The following is an 18,039-nucleotide window of genomic DNA, read 5'->3' as shown; positions in this document are numbered from 1 at the left end:
GATATATAAAGATTAAAAGATATATATTTTTCTTTTTGATGACTGCTCTGTTTCAAGTATCTTGAATTAGAATTATTTGTTGAATGAATGAATGAATGAATTTAATTCCTGAACCTCAATCACTGCATCTTTAATGGTTAAACCATTATACGTACTTGTAAGAGATTGGGAGAATAAATGAGGTGACAGAAACACATCATGGAACCACATCTGACACATGCCCGCCCATAGTAACTGATTATTATTATCTTTATTATTTCATTAGCATATACTGTTTCGGGTTCTTGCCCTTTTGCCCTTAGACTGTAAGTTCTCTGTGTGCAATTACTTTGGATAATTAGTTTTTGCATATCAGAAAGAGGTATTCAATAAATAATTCCTGAATGCATGACCTTAGCAGTGTCTGGATTGCAGTTTCTTCACTTGTAAAACAAGAGAATTAAAATCTCCCAAGTCTTTTCAGGCTGTGTCTTTTCACTAAACAACTTGTTAAAAACCCCATGGTCTGATAGTTTGGGGGCAGAAGTTAGAGTATAGAGACTGCTCCTTTTAGTGATATATTCTTCAAATCTTTACAATATCCTCAGTGAGAAACAGACATGCGCCTCTTGGATTTGATATTTGCCAAAACCCCTAAATATCCTCTTATTCTTTTCCATATAAAAACGCACACATATATATTTCTTCTCCATTTCCTCTTGATTGAACTTAGTTCTTCTTTCTGCCTTTCTGGATCCCACCCCTAATATATTCTTATGATCAACCAACCAACTTTTTAAAACCGCTGAAATCTTGGTGTCATTTGGTGTGGATTGTGCTGTACAGTGTTTCTAAGAAGTTATGTGACAATTGAGGCTCATTACAGCATTTAAAATTAGGTACCCTGAGTGTGAGAACAAAAACGGTTGTTCACAGAGCTGGGCTGGAATTCTGTCTTTGCTGGGCTGAAATTTCTGCGCATCTCTTTGAGCAAGCATGTACTCCTCTCTGCTATGATTTCAGTGAACTTTCTGCCGGTTCCTGCAGATCCTACATTCTGTCTGGCTGACTAATGATATATTCCCTTTTTTCTTGAGCCATCCTATGATTTCATCACATAAATAGTAGCTTGGTTTCTTTCCTTGAATACTTGGAATGTTACCTTTTATTTGGATTGCCTCAGACATCAGTAGAATGAGATCTGAGTCATGATTTATTTGACCTGTTTGAAGGCAGAAAAGCAGAGGCATATTTCTGATGAGAAAGAGGTTTGCTTCTAACAAAATAAGTTATTCTAAAACTAACCACAGATATTGTCATTGCTTCAGAATGACACAAAGGGTCAAGGCAGCAACCCCAAATCCCTATATGCACCTAAAGGGGCAGCCATGCCTGGCTTTGGACATTATTGTCATGCTGAACCATATGGACCCAATTTTGTCAACACTTCTGATTTTTCAAGAGAAAATATAAATCCAGATTTTAATGTGAATTTTTCTGATTTCACAGATTGACAATGAATTAACTTGAAAACAACAACAATATTTAAGTGCTAAACAAAATATGCCTGTGACCAAAGGCTATTAGTTTGTAATCTCTGGTCTATCCATCCCACATGTTTGGCTTTTTTTTTTTTTTTTTTTTTGCGGTGTGCGGGGCTCTCTCTGTTGTGGCCTCTCCCGTTGCGGAGCACAGGCTCCGGACGCACAGGCTCAGCGGCCATGGCTCACGGGCCCAGCTGCTCCGCGGCATGTGGGATCTTCCCGGACCGGGGCATGAACCCGTGTCCCCTGCATCAGCAGGTGGACTCTCAACCACTGCGCCACCAGGGAAGCCAGGTTTGGCATTTTTAAATGAAATAATCATACAGGATATTATCACTGTCTCTTAAGTGTTCGTGGAGAAATACATCTTTCAGAACAATGTTATGACAGACTCTTCTCTAAATATCTTCCAGTTCCTTGAGAATCTAAAAGGCAGTAAAACTTGCATCAGTTGCCTGCTATATGCAAAACAATGTGGGAGATACAAAGCCGTCTAAGTCATCATCTTTCTCTTTCGCTTTCCTCAAGGAAGTAATTATTTAGTTTGGAGAAACAGACATTATACGTCCTTTCTTATAAAGTACCATTCCTCCAAAACATGACAAATGTAATCACCAAAGAAGTATTTCTGTAAGCTCTAACAATTTCTAAGAATTCAAAGGGGGCTGTAGAAGATAAATATGAGGCTGTGTTGATCAGAGTAGACCTTATGAAGTGGAAAGCACAGATCAGACATGAACAAGAGGATAGGAAAAGTAGATTCCAGGTAAGGAGCAAAACTGCAAAGATGGGATTGCATCTAACATTATTTGTGAGTAAATGAGAAAACCAGTTCAGTGGAAACTAAGGGTTTATGTTGAGGAGTAAGGGGGTGAAAATGGGTTTCCCAAATTTGGCAAAAACAAACCAAAAAACCCCACAGAAACATTTTGAAAACTTAATTATGAGGCCGAAATATTTGGGCTGTCCAGTCATGGCTATGAAGGTGGACACATCAGCCTGTCTTAGGCTTTTCCCATCTAATACTTTAATCTGAGTTAATTCTTTTTGTTTGGATTCTGTGCTCACCAAGCAATACTTCAGTTCTCACGTGACATTCCTGTGAGCTTATGAGATTGACCCTAAGAGATGATACCTATTAGGTCTCAGACATTTTTGATCCAACTGTTTTGACCCTGCTGATTTTGCCCTTTGCTCTAAGGAAATATATATATTCACTGTTATATATTTTTATCTTAATTATATATGTTTATCATCAACTGTATGTACGTATACAGTTGATGATATATATATATATATATACATATACACACAGATATATACATACATACATAGTATAATGATATATATTTGTGTGTATATACACATATTTAATGATAATTTTTACCAAATATTATTTTTCAGATAAAAATTCATTAAGCTAACTTAGTTTATCGTTGATTTCCCTCTAAAGAGCTGTCAAACCATTTTGAATTCTCTTTTTCCATTTTTATCTTACTAAAATTATTTCCAGTGGGATCAATTAATTTTACTACACATTTGATTTGATCACTTTTGAAATCCACATTGTTTTATGCTGTATAAGTTCTTCCTTTTAGAATTTTCTCTTTTATGGTTATTATTTCTCCACGTCTGATTTTCTGAGATCAAATTACTGCTATAACTTTTACTAAGATGTCTCATTTTTCTATAAATACTTGGACAATAACAAAATTTATAGGCCAGTCTAGCTATTTATATTTTATTATTTCTGTTAAATCTATTTTTGGATTCAATAGTATTCATTATGAGTTGGACAAGAGACTATTAGTTTATTTCTTAGTAAGTCTGTGAGATGATGGTGAGAGGTTTTTTCCAGACATTTCATGATTAAGTTTTTTTAGGCTTTTAAAATTCTGTTATTAATCACTTTATTCCATGAGCTTCTGATCACATTGTGTACTATGTACTCACCATCCTTGACATTGGTGTGGACAAAAAACAAACAATGGGGTCAAATTAATGGCATTGAAAGGTACTCCTTGATGTACAGCCACCTTAGACTTCATGGTGACCTTCTAGTTTTATACGACTGTCTTTTGAGCTTGCATTCATTTATTCAACAAGTGTTTACTAATGACCGACTATGTGTCAGACATACCACTATGCAAATATAGTGGTGAGCATGTTCCCAAGCACCTGTGCTCTTAGAGCTCACAGCCCAGTGGGGAAGACAATCCAGTCAGTGGTTCCCATAATGTATGATGAGTTTTATGATAAGGAAAATGCTGGGGACCATGGAATGCAAAACCTAATCCAAACTGAGAGCCAGGGAGGCCCTTCTAAAAAAGTGATGTTTTGGCTGAGGCCTGGAGGTTGAGTAGCAGTCAGCCTGATGAAAAGGAAGAGGGATGTGGTGGAAGGAACAGCATTCTAGAGAGTTGTGTCACTAGAACGTAAGAGTCAGAGGAGAGTGTGTCAGGACATGAGGTAGGAGAGAGGAGGAGATCAGATTGTACAGAGCCTTGTCAGCTATTTTAAAGTTCATCTAAAACGTACTTGGAGCCCATTAAAATATTTTAAGAAGAGTGACATGATGGACTGAGAGAACAGTGTGGAGAATGGGTTAAAGGGTCCAAGGCTGGAAGCAGAGAAGCCAGTTAGGATGGATGGCTATTGTGAGGGGGAGAAATGACGTTGACTTGGTTAGCATAGTGGTAGTGAGAATGGAGCGAGATAGAGAGATTTGAGTATTTGGGAGGTAAAAGTGATTGGGTAATTGATGCGCAGCAGTGGGAATGGGTTGGTGAGGGGGGGAACAACTCAAGAGTCGAGTTCCAGGTGATCACCCTGCATGACTAAAAAGTGAGTGGAGTGATTTGCTCTAGAAATAGCTAGTTTGGGGGATAATATAACATGTTCAGATTTGCAGCTGCTTGGTTCCAAGTGTCCATGAGATGATATCCAAGTGTCCATGAGATATCCAGGTGTCCATGAGATATCCAAGTGTCCATGAGATATCCAAGTGTCCATGTTCAGTAGACAGTCGGAAATAAGGTTGTGGAACTCTTGAGGGAGAAGTAGGAGGGAGATATTGAGAGTAATCTGCATATGACTGTTAATCAAAGCCATGGGCATGGATAAGGATGCCTTGGGACAGTGATTAGAGTAGGAAAGGCCTTGGGCCCGTGGTAGCACTCTGAGGATCACCAGTACCTGAAGGGGGGAAAGAAGTAGGTGACTCTACAAAGGACATTGAAGCGTGGACACAGAAAGGAAGAGAACCAGGAGAGAGGGATGCCAGGGAGACCAAAGTGCTGAAAGTGCAAGCAAGGTGGGGGTCTGAAAATGTTCACTGGAGTTAATGACACGCTGGTAGTGGATTTGGGTGGGGCAGGAAACTAGATTGAGGAGTAAATGGGGAATGATGGGATAAAAACAATGAATTCCACAAGTTTGCTTGCAAAGAAGAAGAAAAGAAATAGAACCAGAGCTGGAGAGAAATATAGGGCAGAGAAAAAGATGTTTGTTTTTGAAAGAGATACGAAGGTATTTAAATGATGATGTAAAGATGTCCGTTAAGATAGAGAGGATGAAGTTATGGAAGAGAAAAGAGAATAAAGAGATAGGGAGATAGAGGCCTGCAAAGCAGGAAACATTTCAAATGAGAGCACAGTGGTGGGGTGGCCCTTAAATTTCAAAGAAACAAACATGAACAAGTAAGTCCATATCATTTTTCCTCATGGACCACTGAAATCCACCTTAGCATTTTTCTTGGCCTCTGTGCTCAGAAGTTCCTAACCACGTCTCTCTTTTATTTTTGAGATGTTCCATTTTGACCTCTTCTCTTCCCTTTCATTCTCTATGTTAAATTCTTCCTCCTTTCCCCCTGTGAATGCATAAAGATGTCACCTCTCTATGCTTTTTAATGAAAAAGAAGAGATGCTGGAGTCAGATGGCTGTGGATTTAACAGTGACTCCGTCACTCATATTTGTAGTTTCACTTTGGACAATAACCTAAACCCTCTAAGACCTGCTTTCTTATTCATAAAAATGGATATACCATTTTGAAAATTAAATGAGAGAACATTGTAGACTCTTAAGTGTATTCATTTTCCTTCTTTTCCCTTATAAAGAGTTATCCCCCTCAGCTGGCAATCATCTGCCTGATTTACAAAAGCATGTCCAAGTTTGGGGACTTCCCTGGTGGTCCAGAATTTAGGACTCCGCGCTTTCACTGCTGTGGCCCGGGGTTCAATCCCTGGTAGGGGAGCTAAGATCCCACAAGCCACGGGAGCGGCCAAAAAAAAAAAAAGCAATTATAATAACGGGACTTCCCTGGTGGCACAGAGGTTAAGAATCCACCTGCCAATGCAGGGGACACGGGTTTGAGCCCTGGTCTGGGAGGATCCCACATGCTGCAGAGCAGCTAATCCTGTGAGCCACAACTACTGAACCTGTGCTCTAGAGCCCACGAGCCACAACTACTGAAGCCCACGCACCTAGAGCCTGTGCTCTGCAACAGGAGAAGCCACCGCAATGAGAAGCCCGTGCACCACAATGAAGAGTAGCTCCTGCTCGCCACAACAAGAGAAAGCTTGCGTGCAGCAACAAAGACCCAACGCGGCCAGTAAAAAATAAATTAATTGATTAATTTTTTAAAAAAGCTTTTCCAAGTTTTTAATTCAGTCTCATCTCATTTTTATTTTATCTGAATGCTGGTTTCCTCCTCATCCTAACAGTCATCCTAAAAGTCCCAAGCTCGGTGGGTCATCTGTTGCCATTCTTTAAATCAAAATTTTTCTGATAGGAGGAAAGAAATTTGGGGGGTGCGGAGGGAGGAGTTAGGGCAGAGTCATTTCTAAACTTCAATCTATATGCTTATAATATATAGCAAAGAATCAGAAAAAAAATAGCATAGGTTAGACAGAAGCAGAAACTTCAATCCTGGTTTCAATACCAGGGGACATTATTGACTATCTTAAATGAAATTGTTCACTTCCTCCATTTAAAAAAAAATTTACAGGGCTTCCCTGGTGGCACAGTGGTTGGGAGTCCGCCTGCCAATTCAGGGGACACGGGTTCGTGCCCTGGTCCGCGAAGATCCCACGTGCCACGGAGTGGCTGGGCCCGTGAGCCATGGACGCTCACGGGCCCAGCCGTCCATGCGCGTCCGGAGCCTGTGCTCCGCAACGGGAGAGTCCACAACAGTGAGAGACCAGCATACCGCAAAAAAAAAAAAAAAAATTTTACAAAGCAACGCTGCAGGTCTTTTGAAAGGACCGGGGAGACTAGTGAATTTTTAAAAAATCAAGCTCTTAAAATAATAACTGTAACCCCAAGGTAACTTTGTTTCTGTGCAAATATGTTGATTTCTGAGACAGAGAGTAAAACTTGGGAGCAGCCAAAGACCTCTTAGTGTAAACAAATAGCTCAGAGACAACCATTGGTTTCTCAAGTGGTCTAGACCAAATCTTCTTTTCAATGAGAGTTCTGTCTTGTCATAGGAATTTTGTACATGACAGATATGAGATGTTAAAAGCTGTATATAAATCCTGTTTTAAAAAATTATTTGATGGGAACAAAATTAATCACTTCTCCTCATTTTAAAAACGCAGGTTCATTTATGGATGAACCAGATCATTATGTCAATACTCACCTCACAGTATGATTCTTTTTTTCATGTTTCTATGTAATTTTAAAAGGTGGTTTTCAACAGGAGCATATGTAATATTTCAACTCCTGGGCTGTGGGATGGGTACTTGGGGGTTCATTATAAAGTCTACTGAAATCAAAGCAAAGTACGAAGCCTAGACTATTCCTCTGACCACTTTGTTGGAGGCCCTTGAAGTGCCTGAAGTGCAAATACTTCTAAGGGGAGTAACTGCTCTGATTCAAGATAAATACAGAGTTGAAGATGGGGGGAGAAATTAAATCCTGGGAAATCAGAAAAGGAAATGTAGGGAAAGGCGCTGTAGTACATTACACTACAGAGTTTTTCAAGCTGTTTTTATTTAAAATAAAATAACATGCAAAATGCAACTTATCTTTTAAAAATATGTAGGTGTTGGGAAGCATTTCCTTTTTGGGGTGGGGGCAGTTGGCTTCTCTTCATTCCCTCTAGAGCTGTGAACTCTCTCTAACTTGGAGACTAATCTCTCACTACATCTCATTTCCGAACTTCATGAAAAACGAGGTGTCAGACACCGAAGTGATTTCAATTTGGCTAACAGTTCAAGAAACTAAACTACTGATTGCTTTGTAAAAGTCTCTGTCCTGAACAGAGTAACTGAACACTGTACAGCTATTTTAGAATAGAAAATTCAACTGATGGCTTTAAAAGTAATTGGAAAGTCCTTAAATTGGCCAAACTCAATGCTTGTTACCCTTTAGGCTGTCCTTCACATGCTGCCCTTCACATGCAGCCCTGTGAGATTATTTCAGATGATCCAAACTCTATTTCCCATTTCAGTTCTGACTTGTACTTGCAAACATGCTCTCTTCTTCCTTGATTTTTTCCACACCTATTTACTCAAAGAACTATTTTGGAGTAAAATAATGGAAAAGTGATCTTGGCAAGACAAAGAAGCTGCAAAAGGAATGAGAGAATTTGAAACGCTACTGAAAACAAGAATCTTTAAAAATATATGTTTTTAGGGGAAGAGGGTAGACCTGTAGTCCATACATCAACCTACGGTTTTCAGGACTCTTAAGATCTGGTTAAGTTTGCTTTGAATGACCTCCCAAGATTTCTATGAATTTTGGGGAGGGTATTTGTACCATCTCATGATGACCTCTGATTTGGACTTTTGCCTCTACTGATTTATTATTTTTGACTTTGCATCTACAATTTCATTTCTCTCTACCATAGATGGTTTCTAGAGATGCATGAGGTCACTATTCTTGATTCCTATGACAAATCTATTCACAAAGTCCTGCTCATGCACTGAAAACTTTGCTGAAAGTTAGAGACTTTTTTTTTTTTTAGGAACAGAAAAAATTTACATAGGCTAATTTTTTTTTACAATAAACGAAGATGTAAACATCTTTGTTATTAAAGATCCTACAGCTAATCTCCTGTGTTTCTTGATCATATTTCCTCTCTTCTTACCACCCTACCGTCTCCTTTTGACTCTTCTACTCTCTCTCTCTCTAAGGAGAAAACTTGATCCTCCCATTTCAGGTGTTTCCAGCCTTCCTTGCTTTTGCATACCTAACCATTCAACTAAAATTTTGAAATTTCCTATTAGTTTTTAGATAAGATATCGTTCTTTTTCCAAGTACTTTTGTGAAAGACAGGATGGGAATTAGGTTTGGGAAAGTAGGGATCTATACCTCTTCTTGTAGTCTTAGTGGCAGTAGAGTCCCAGTGTTTGCCTCTTCATCGTGGTCTTTTGTCAGCCTTCCCCATACTCTTTGAAGTCCAGCCACCCTGGCTTTCTTTATGTCTGTTAAGCTCACTGTAGTAGTGATCTCCAAAAGATGCCCACCTCTTAAATCACGGGAATCTGTAACTATGTTAGGTTACAAGGCGAAAGGGAATGAAGGCTGCAGTTGGAATTAATGTTTCTAATCATTTGACTTTAACATAGGGAGATTATCTTGGATTATCTAGGTGGGCTCAATATAATCACGAGGATCTTTAAATGAGGAGGAGGGAGGCAGAAGAACATGTCCGTGTGATGCAGTGTGATACGGTTCGACCTGCCATTTCTGACTTTCAAGATGGAGAAAGGAAACCTTAAGCCAAAGAAAGCAGGTAGCCTCTAGAAATTGGAAAAGGCAAGGAAATCAATTCTTCCCTGGAGCCTCTGGGAAGGAAAACAGCATTGGTGATACCTTGATTTTAGCCCGTTGACACCCAGTGTAGACATTTGACCTCAAGAACTGTAAGATAATAAATCTGTGTGGCATCTTTTCTTTCATTCTGCCTCTTTTCTTGCCTTTTTTTCTTGGAATAATTATTGTATTTTGTGGAATTCTACCTTATTTTCTCTATTGGTTTTTAGTGTACTTCTTTGCACTACTTATGTATGTATATATAGGCTGTTGTAAAGATCATAATGTGCATCCCTAAAACATATACAGCTGATATTTCATATGAAATATAAGAACCTTGTAATAGTGTAGCTTATTTTACCCCCATTATTTGTGTGAGTTTTTCACATACATTATGTCCACATACATTATGTGCCTCACAATATGGCATTACAATTTTTGCTGTAAACAGTCATATAACTTTTAAAGAAAATAAGAAAAAAATTAGTCTTTTATATTTACCCACATATTTGCCATTTCCAAGGCTTTTCATTCTTTCATGTAGATGAAGTTTCCATCAGATGTCATTTCCCTTCAGCTTAAAGAACTTCCTTTTTTCATTTCTTGTAAGTAAGCTCTGATGGCAATGAATTCTCTTACTTCTGTATTACGTGCAACAGTCTTTAGTTTGCATTCATTTTTGAAGAATATTTTCTTTGAATGTAGAATTCTGGGTTAATAGTCTTTTTATTTTCTTTAGGCATTTTGAAGAGGACATTTAATTGTCTTCTGTCCTCCATTATGGCTCTTGAGATGGAAACCAGGATTCATATCTTGGTTCCTTGTATGCAATGTGCCATTTTTTTTTCTGACTTCCTTCAAAGTTTTTTTTAGCTTTTATTTTCAGTAGTTTGACTATGATGGGCCAAGGTAGGGGTGTGTGTGTGTGTGTGTGTGTGTGTGTGTGTGTGTGTGTGTTTAAGTTATCTTGCTTGGTATTCACTGAGCTTGTTTGGTCTCTCAGTCAATTTTTTTGACCAAATTTAGAAAAGTTTTGGTAAATATTTCTTTAAAGTTTCCTCCATTGTCTCCTTTTTATTCTCTCCTTGTAGGACTCTAATTACTTGTAAATTAGAGTTTTTATATTGCCCCACACTCAAGAGGCTCTGTACACTTTTGTTGCTATTGTTCATGATCCTTTATTCTCTTTTCTTAAGAATGAATAATTTTTATTGTTCTATCTTCAAGTTGACTTACTCTTTCTTCTACCATCTCTACTCTGCTGTTAAGCCTATCTAGTCAAATATTCATTTAGGTATTATATTTTCTAGTTCCAGAACTTCCACTGTATGTTTTATATCTTTAGCTTTATTGATAAATGCTCTGTAAGTTCATTTATTATGGCCCAATTTGTCTCGAATATATTTGTAATACACTAAGGTCTTTGAATATATTTTTGTCTCGAATATATCTGTAATACACTAAGGTCTTTGAATATATTTTTGTCTTGAATATATTTGTGATACACTAAGGTCTTTGAATGTATTTGTAATTGCTCCCTTAAGGTTCTCATCTGCTTTTGGCAAAATATCCGTTATCTCAGAGTTTGTTTTATTGACTGCTTTTTCCTCTCTCCTAAGAGTCACATTTTCAGGTCTTTACATGTCTAGTAATTTTTATTGAATAATTTTTGTGTTAGTTTTCTAGGACTGCCACAACAAAACACGACAAGCTTGGTGGCTTAAACAAGAGAAATTCATTTTCTTCAGTGTCTTAATCTCTTCTTCTTATAGTGGCACCACTCATACTGGATTAGGGCCCACCATAATGAACACTTTTTAAGTTAACTGCCTCTTTAAAAGTTCTGTCTCCAGGGCTTTCCTGGTGGCGCAGTGGTTGAGAGTCCGCCTGCCCATCCAGGGGATGCGGGTTCGTGCCCCGGTCCGGGAAGATGCCACATGCCGCGGAGCGGCTGGGCCCGTGAGCCATGGCTGCTGAGCCTGCGCGTCCAGAGCCTGTGCTCCGCAACGGGAGAGGCCACAACAGTGAGAGGACCGCATATGGCGCAAAAAAAAAAAAAAGTCCTGTCTTAATACAATCACATTCTGAGGTACATATGAATTTGGGGGAACACAATTCATCCCATAACAATGGATATCATGAAAAATACATCTTAGAACTGTTGATTCTGTTATATCTAATTCTAAAAAAAATGTCAATTTTTGTTTGTTTGTTTTAAAAAGCAATAATCTTGGCTAGAAACAAATCCATACTCTCTCTTGAAGGGAGCAACAGCTGAGATCTTCTCTCAGCTTGTTGTTGTTTTATCTTCCAGCTGTTGCTTTTTGCTGAAATCCTTGAAGTCTACCTTACACATGAAGTCTACCTTACACCTGCATAAGTAAATGTTCAGGCATGAAATTGAATGATGTTTGTGCTCAGATTTTGCTGTTCTCTCTCCTGTAGTTTTTGTCTTTCTGGAATTATCTTCACATTTTTCAGCTGCTTTGGCATCCCTGAACCCTGTACTTTGACCTTTAAACCAGTAAAATCAAGGCTTTCTGCTCCAATTCCTGATATCCCTGTACTGCGTAGACTGAAAGGTCTCCTCAGGTGAAAAGCCATATAAGGACAAATCTCACCTAGTACAATTCCTTTCCTTCACAGTTCAACTTTCTCCCAGTTTCTGTCTGATTTGATTTGTTCTATGGCACCTTCAATCATTTTTTTTAAAATGTTTTATCCAGAGCATATAATTTTTTTTTCTGTGGGAATGTTGGTCTGATACAAGCTGCTAGTTTATTACCAGAATTTTAAAATAAATTTTGAATTTTTTGAGTTGTTTGTATAAATACAGAGACAAGACACAAGATAAGCATATTTGATTTAAAATCCCATGTTAGAGGGAAGAGATATGGGAACATATGTATATGTATAACTGATTCACTTTGTTATAAAGCAGAAACTGACACACCATTGTAAAGCAATTATACTCCAGTAAAGATGTTAAAAAAATAAAATCCCATGTTAGTCTGCATGTCTTATTAGAAATATTGTATTGAAGTGATATGCATTTGTGTCTTCAAAAAGAAGCAAGAATACATGGCAATTATGATGGAAAAGCAAGGAGCAACAAAGAGAAAATGAGTTAAAATAAAAGATGAGATCAAGGCAAATGTGCAAGTAAAGGAGACTCAGATAAAATAAGGAATGCAAGGAAGCTCCAAATGCAGTGGCAAAACCAAAGTTTATGCATTTGAAGAAGTAAAGATAAAAATTGGGAACATAGCAAAAGGAATCAATAATTGCTATGGTCTGAACGTGTCTCCTGAAAATTCATAGGTTGAATCCTAACCCACAAAGTCATGGTATTAGGAGATGAGGCCTTTGGGAGGTAATAAGGTTATTACAGCAGAACCCTCATGAATGGGTTTAATGCCTATTAAAGAGAAATCCCTCACCCCTTCTGCCATGTGAGGATACAACAAGAACTCTGCAACCTGGAAAAGGGCCTTCACTCTCAACCATGCTGCACCCTGATCTCAGACTGTTAGCCTCCAGAACTGTAAGCAATACATTTCTGTTGTTTATAAGCCACCCAGTCTGTAGTATTTTGTTATAGCAGCCTGAGCAGACTAAGATGGTAACGTAATTTAGAGGATCAGTTTGAAACATTTCCAGATGGTCAATGATGTTGAGAATAGTGAGAGGAGATTATAATCACAGAGGAAAGAGAATAGTGGTCCATAATTAGAATTCTGTTTGTTGTAAAGGAAGAAAGGTAGATGAGTGGAATAAAAGCAATAATTAAAAGTACAAGAGAGAGTGCATAGAAAAAGAACTTGAGTCTACAAGTCAAATAGAGCTTTTCACTTACCACATGTGTGTCACTATTGCAGGCTCTGGGCGTACAGTAGTGAACCATACAGGGAGGGTCCCTGCAACGACAGATTTTCTGTTCTCACAGAGGTAGAAGTGCAATAATCAATAACTAAGTTAATAACATACATAATTTTAGATATTTATAATTGTCATGAAGAAACATACGTTTGCAAAAGAAGGATTATTCTCCAGGGCAGTACTTTACAATTTTTACATAGAATAACACACTAGAAAGGGAACTATTTCTATGACATAGTGGGGTAAACTTGAGGGAATATGGGAGTGATTATATATATTTACATATATATACACACATACAGTTTTGTTAAGCAAAATAGAATGCCAAGATTATAAAATAAAATAAATGCTGTTATGGTAAAATACTTTTTTTTTTTTTGCGATACGCGGGCCTCTCACTGCTGTGGCCTCTCCCGTTGCGGAGCACAGGCTCAGCGGCTATGGCCCATGGTCCTAGCCGCTCCGCGGCATGTGGGATCCTCCTGGACCGGGGCACGAACCCGCGCCCCGCCACATCGGCAGGCGGACCCCCAACCACTGCGCCACCAGGGAAGCCCGTAAAATACTTTTAAAATTAAAATATTCCCCAAATATTTTTAATGAGCACTTGAACTTACTTCTATGAACATTAGTTTTTATTCTCTGGTTAAATGTATCCACAATTCCTAGCCACAACTTTTTAAGGATAATTTCTTTAGATAATTTATCACTAACACTGACAATAAACTTTGTTTACCCAAATAGATGATAACAAATTTACATTTAAAAAAATAGCCATCCCAAATTTTACAACGTTAAAATGATATTTTAAAAAAACTAAGAGCTCTTCCTTCTATTTCCCTGACAAATGCACTCTTGAAATAAATTGTGATAAAGCAAATGGGTTTATATGTAATTAAAGTTTGTATATCAATATTTAAAAATAACAAAAGCTCTAATTTGAGGTTTGTGCTGCATCACTAGAACAACCATTCTGCTGCTGGCTTGAAAGACACATTAAACACAAAAGCATGGGAATACCCAAAATATGTGGTAATAGAGACTTAGGGCTGCTGCCTGGGCATGTTCCTGCTCTTGTTCCCTAACATTCAGCCTCAATCTTAGCTGCACAACCTGCTCCTTGGGCATCACTACATGAACCCCCTAGCAGCTGCAAGGCCTTTTGTCTATGACAGGCAGCAGATCACTCTCCAGGTGGATGCTGAACCCAATTCCTAAGTGATAGAGCGTTTCTTTGACCAGGCTCTGTGTACTGTGGTACAGAGAAAAGATGTTGTTATTGCGTTCGTTGTTGCCAGAGTCATGTTGTCAGACTCTGTTCAGGCTATTCCCTGAGCAGTCCCAGAAAAAGCTCCCAATGCAGGGGCCCCGGGTTCGATCCCTGGTCAGGGAACTAGAGCCCACATGCCGCAACTAAAGGATCCCGCATATTGAAACGAAGATCCTGCATGCTGCAACTATGACCCAGCACAGCCAAATAAATAAATAAATAAATAATATTTTTTTAAAAATTGCTGCTCAAGGTTGGAGGTGACCGATCTGAAATTTCCAGCAGCCTCAAGCTCCATGAATGATTGAAGGCTTAGTAGGTCCTAGGACACAAGAGTGCTTATTAGTTGGGAAACTGTTTTAAAGTACAGAAGTCAATAGATGGTTATTTCCCCAATATACCAGTAGCTGAAACTTGTGTTTGGTTTTTGTTAATAATTCTTTGATTGTCTAAAATATTTGCCTTCTGTATTTTGATGCTATGTTTGGGGACATGTAAATGTCCTTGATTGCTTTTGTTTTGTTATTGATTATAACTTTTACCAATTTATGAAAAGATTCCCTTCCTCATTGTAATTATAAGTTTACTTTGTCTGGATGGAAATACCATAACTGTGATCTCTTTTATGTTTAATATTTGCCTAATAAGTTTTATTCTTTTATACTGAACATTCCTTTGTCATTTTGATTTATATATTAGGAGCCTAGCAGCCTAGGTAGTTTTATGTTTCTTCTGTTTGTCCTTTAGAAAGGGATGTTTTCCCCTTTACTATTTTTATTGTCTAAACAAATTTACTTGTTTTTTCCTCTGTTATTTTGCCTTATGCTTCCCCTTTTTGATCTTTCTCGGTATTTATTGCATTTTATTAGATCTTTTATTTCTGCTTTATTCCTGTTAGCCACATATCTTTTTCTAGAACATTTATAATTTTATTACTCTCTTTCCCTGGACCTTTATGTTGATCATAAATCATCTTCACTCTCAATATTTTAAACTCATTCATGTTTTAGTTGAAACTGTGGGAGACACTTAAGTTGATAGTTCACAGATCAATTTATTTTGTGCGTTGTCAAGTCTATTCATTAATGCCTCCAATTCAGATATTAATTTTGGTTCTGCATTAGAAGACTTTTTTTTATTTCAGAGTGCTTTCTTTTTTATCTGTCTTCATCTTAATGAATTTTCTTGGTAATTTCCTACTCCTTTTTCATAGTTGCCATGTAGTCTGACTCCTTTTAATGACATTAAGAAAATACCATTTATAATTATTTTTTCTTTCTTACTTGAAGTTAGTTTTCAAAGGCAAGCCTTTTCACTGAGTCTTTGGAACTATGTTTATATTCTCTTATAAATCAGTGTCATTTCTCTAAAGATTTGTTTACATATTCTTGAATGTGAAGAGATTTAGTTAAATCTAGAATTTGCTCAGAGTCATGAAAGTCGATATGCTAATTCTCATTTAGTGCTCATCTAATGGTTGACCGTTTACCCATTTTATCTAACCTGGAAGTGTTCACTAAAAATATTTGAAAACACATAGAAAGGCACTGGTCAGAGATGGTTTATCAAGAGAACTGTTTGAAACGAAGGGAATGAATTAGGTAATCACTCAAGACTAAAATTCCTTAGAACTCCCTCCTTGCTATTATTTATTAATGGCCCTGCCCACCTCTCATAACACCAACCTGGGGAGTTCCAAGAAGATAGAACAGCATGTGCCTTTGACTAGCAACTCTGTGGAAAGTAGTGGTTGCTTGCACTGGATGACATCATTTCCTGGAGAATTCAAGGAGTCAACGTTTTTAAAAAAAATCTCTAACACTTTCAAAATGAGCATGAATTTTTTGCATCACTCTTTGCTTTGGGATTAGCAATACTAAGACAGCTGCAATAGCAAGAGAAATTTAAAACCTAGCCAACCACAAAGTTAAATACCAGGTTTCTACTCTTCCAAAACTCAGGAGAGAGCTATGAACAAGTCAAAACTTGTCAAGTGCTTCAGAAATTGGAATGTGTGAGGTGAGTTTTAGGTAAGCAGTGAAACAAGGTTAAATTGTCAGCTTCCATCAACATACTGAAAGTTTAAAGAAAACTCAGTGGGATTGACAACATTTATCACAACATAATTTGCTTTGGTTGGCCTTCATGCTGGCAAAGATCAGGAATCTGGCAAAATAGGCTACATTTCAAAAGGTTTTACAATTTCCTTGGAAAAAAAGAATTCTTCCCCCAGTTAATTTGTTTTCTATTTGTTGCGTTAGGCTCTAAACTTGCATATTCAAACCCTGCATGGGAGTAGGTGTTTCTGGGGAGGATGAGCTGAGAAAAGCATGGATGGATGTGGTTTGGGAAAAGAATAGGATGTAAATTTCAGAACAGCAAAATGACTGTCTAAAACCACTTCAGAGAGAAGGAAGTGGCTTAGTGACAACATCTCAGGTGTGGGAAATGAGCTGAGATGCCTTTGATTCCATGGTGCGAAGAGAAGAATCTTTGCTTATCATTAAGCTGCTCAGACTCTTCCACCCCTTTTCTTCCTGCCTCCCTCTCATGTTCTGTGAGTTCAGTCCTTTGGAAAATAAATCTTGCTGTTCCAGTATTTAACATCATGCCATTTGCTCAGCGATGATCAGGATCAGAAAAATATCTCATCAGCAATTTAGATATTAATCATAAGTTTTTGAACTTTTTTGCGGTACGCGGGCCTCTCACTGCTGTGGCCTCTCCCGTTGCGGAGCACATGCTCCGGACGCGCAGGCTCAGCGGCCATGGCTCACGGGCCCAGCCGCTCTGCGGCATGTGGGGTCTTCCCGGACTGGGGCACGAGCCCGCATCCCCTGCATCAGCAGGCGGACTCTCAACCGTTGCGCCACCAGGGAAGCCCAAGTGTTTGACCTTTAAACAGATACTTGAACTCAGTGGCAAATCTTAATTTAGATAAATAAAAATGCACACGAGAGGTTTCCATTGTAGCTCAAATGCTCACAAGTTTTTTGTTTTCTGCGTCTGTGGCACCTGTAAGGAGGAAGGAGTTCTTTGGTGCTGCTTTGCATTTTGGTACTTCTGGGTAAACACAGGCTGTGAAGAATATGTAAGGTGATACCTCATTATGCATCTTCTGTGAATTTCAGGAAAATGTGATGCTTGATGTTTGATCAGAGCTGTTATCTCTTTTTCTCCACAGCTCTGTTTCACACCCATTGATGAGTCAGAGCAGACTCTCAGGAAAAAAAAAAAAAAAATGAAATGGTACCCCAGAAATTTTTAGTTACTGCTACATGTACTCTTATTAAAGAAGCCATAGAGGGATTTCTGAATCAAAGGGAGACTGAAATGTCATTGGTTCAAAATGGAGTAAAAGGTTTCTCCAGAATGCAGAAGACAAACTCTCAGCGTTTTCTCAATGATGCTCAGTTATGTAAGCAGCAAGATCATCATCAGAATGTTTCTTTGGTGAATATGTGAATATAGAGAGCGATTTTAAAAGGAATTCAGGGACTTCCCTTGTGGCACGGTGGTTAAGAATCCGCCTGCCAATGCAGGGGACACGGGTTTGATCCCTGGTCCAGGAAGACCCCACATGCCGCGGAGCAACTAAGCCCGTGAGAC

The sequence above is a fragment of the Monodon monoceros genome, unplaced genomic scaffold (genome assembly GCF_005190385.1).
Source record: "Monodon monoceros isolate NGI ecotype Baffin Bay Population unplaced genomic scaffold, NGI_Narwhal_1 Super_Scaffold_15, whole genome shotgun sequence".
Taxonomy (NCBI): domain Eukaryota; kingdom Metazoa; phylum Chordata; class Mammalia; order Artiodactyla; family Monodontidae; genus Monodon; species Monodon monoceros.
This window is presented reverse-complemented; position numbering follows the sequence as displayed.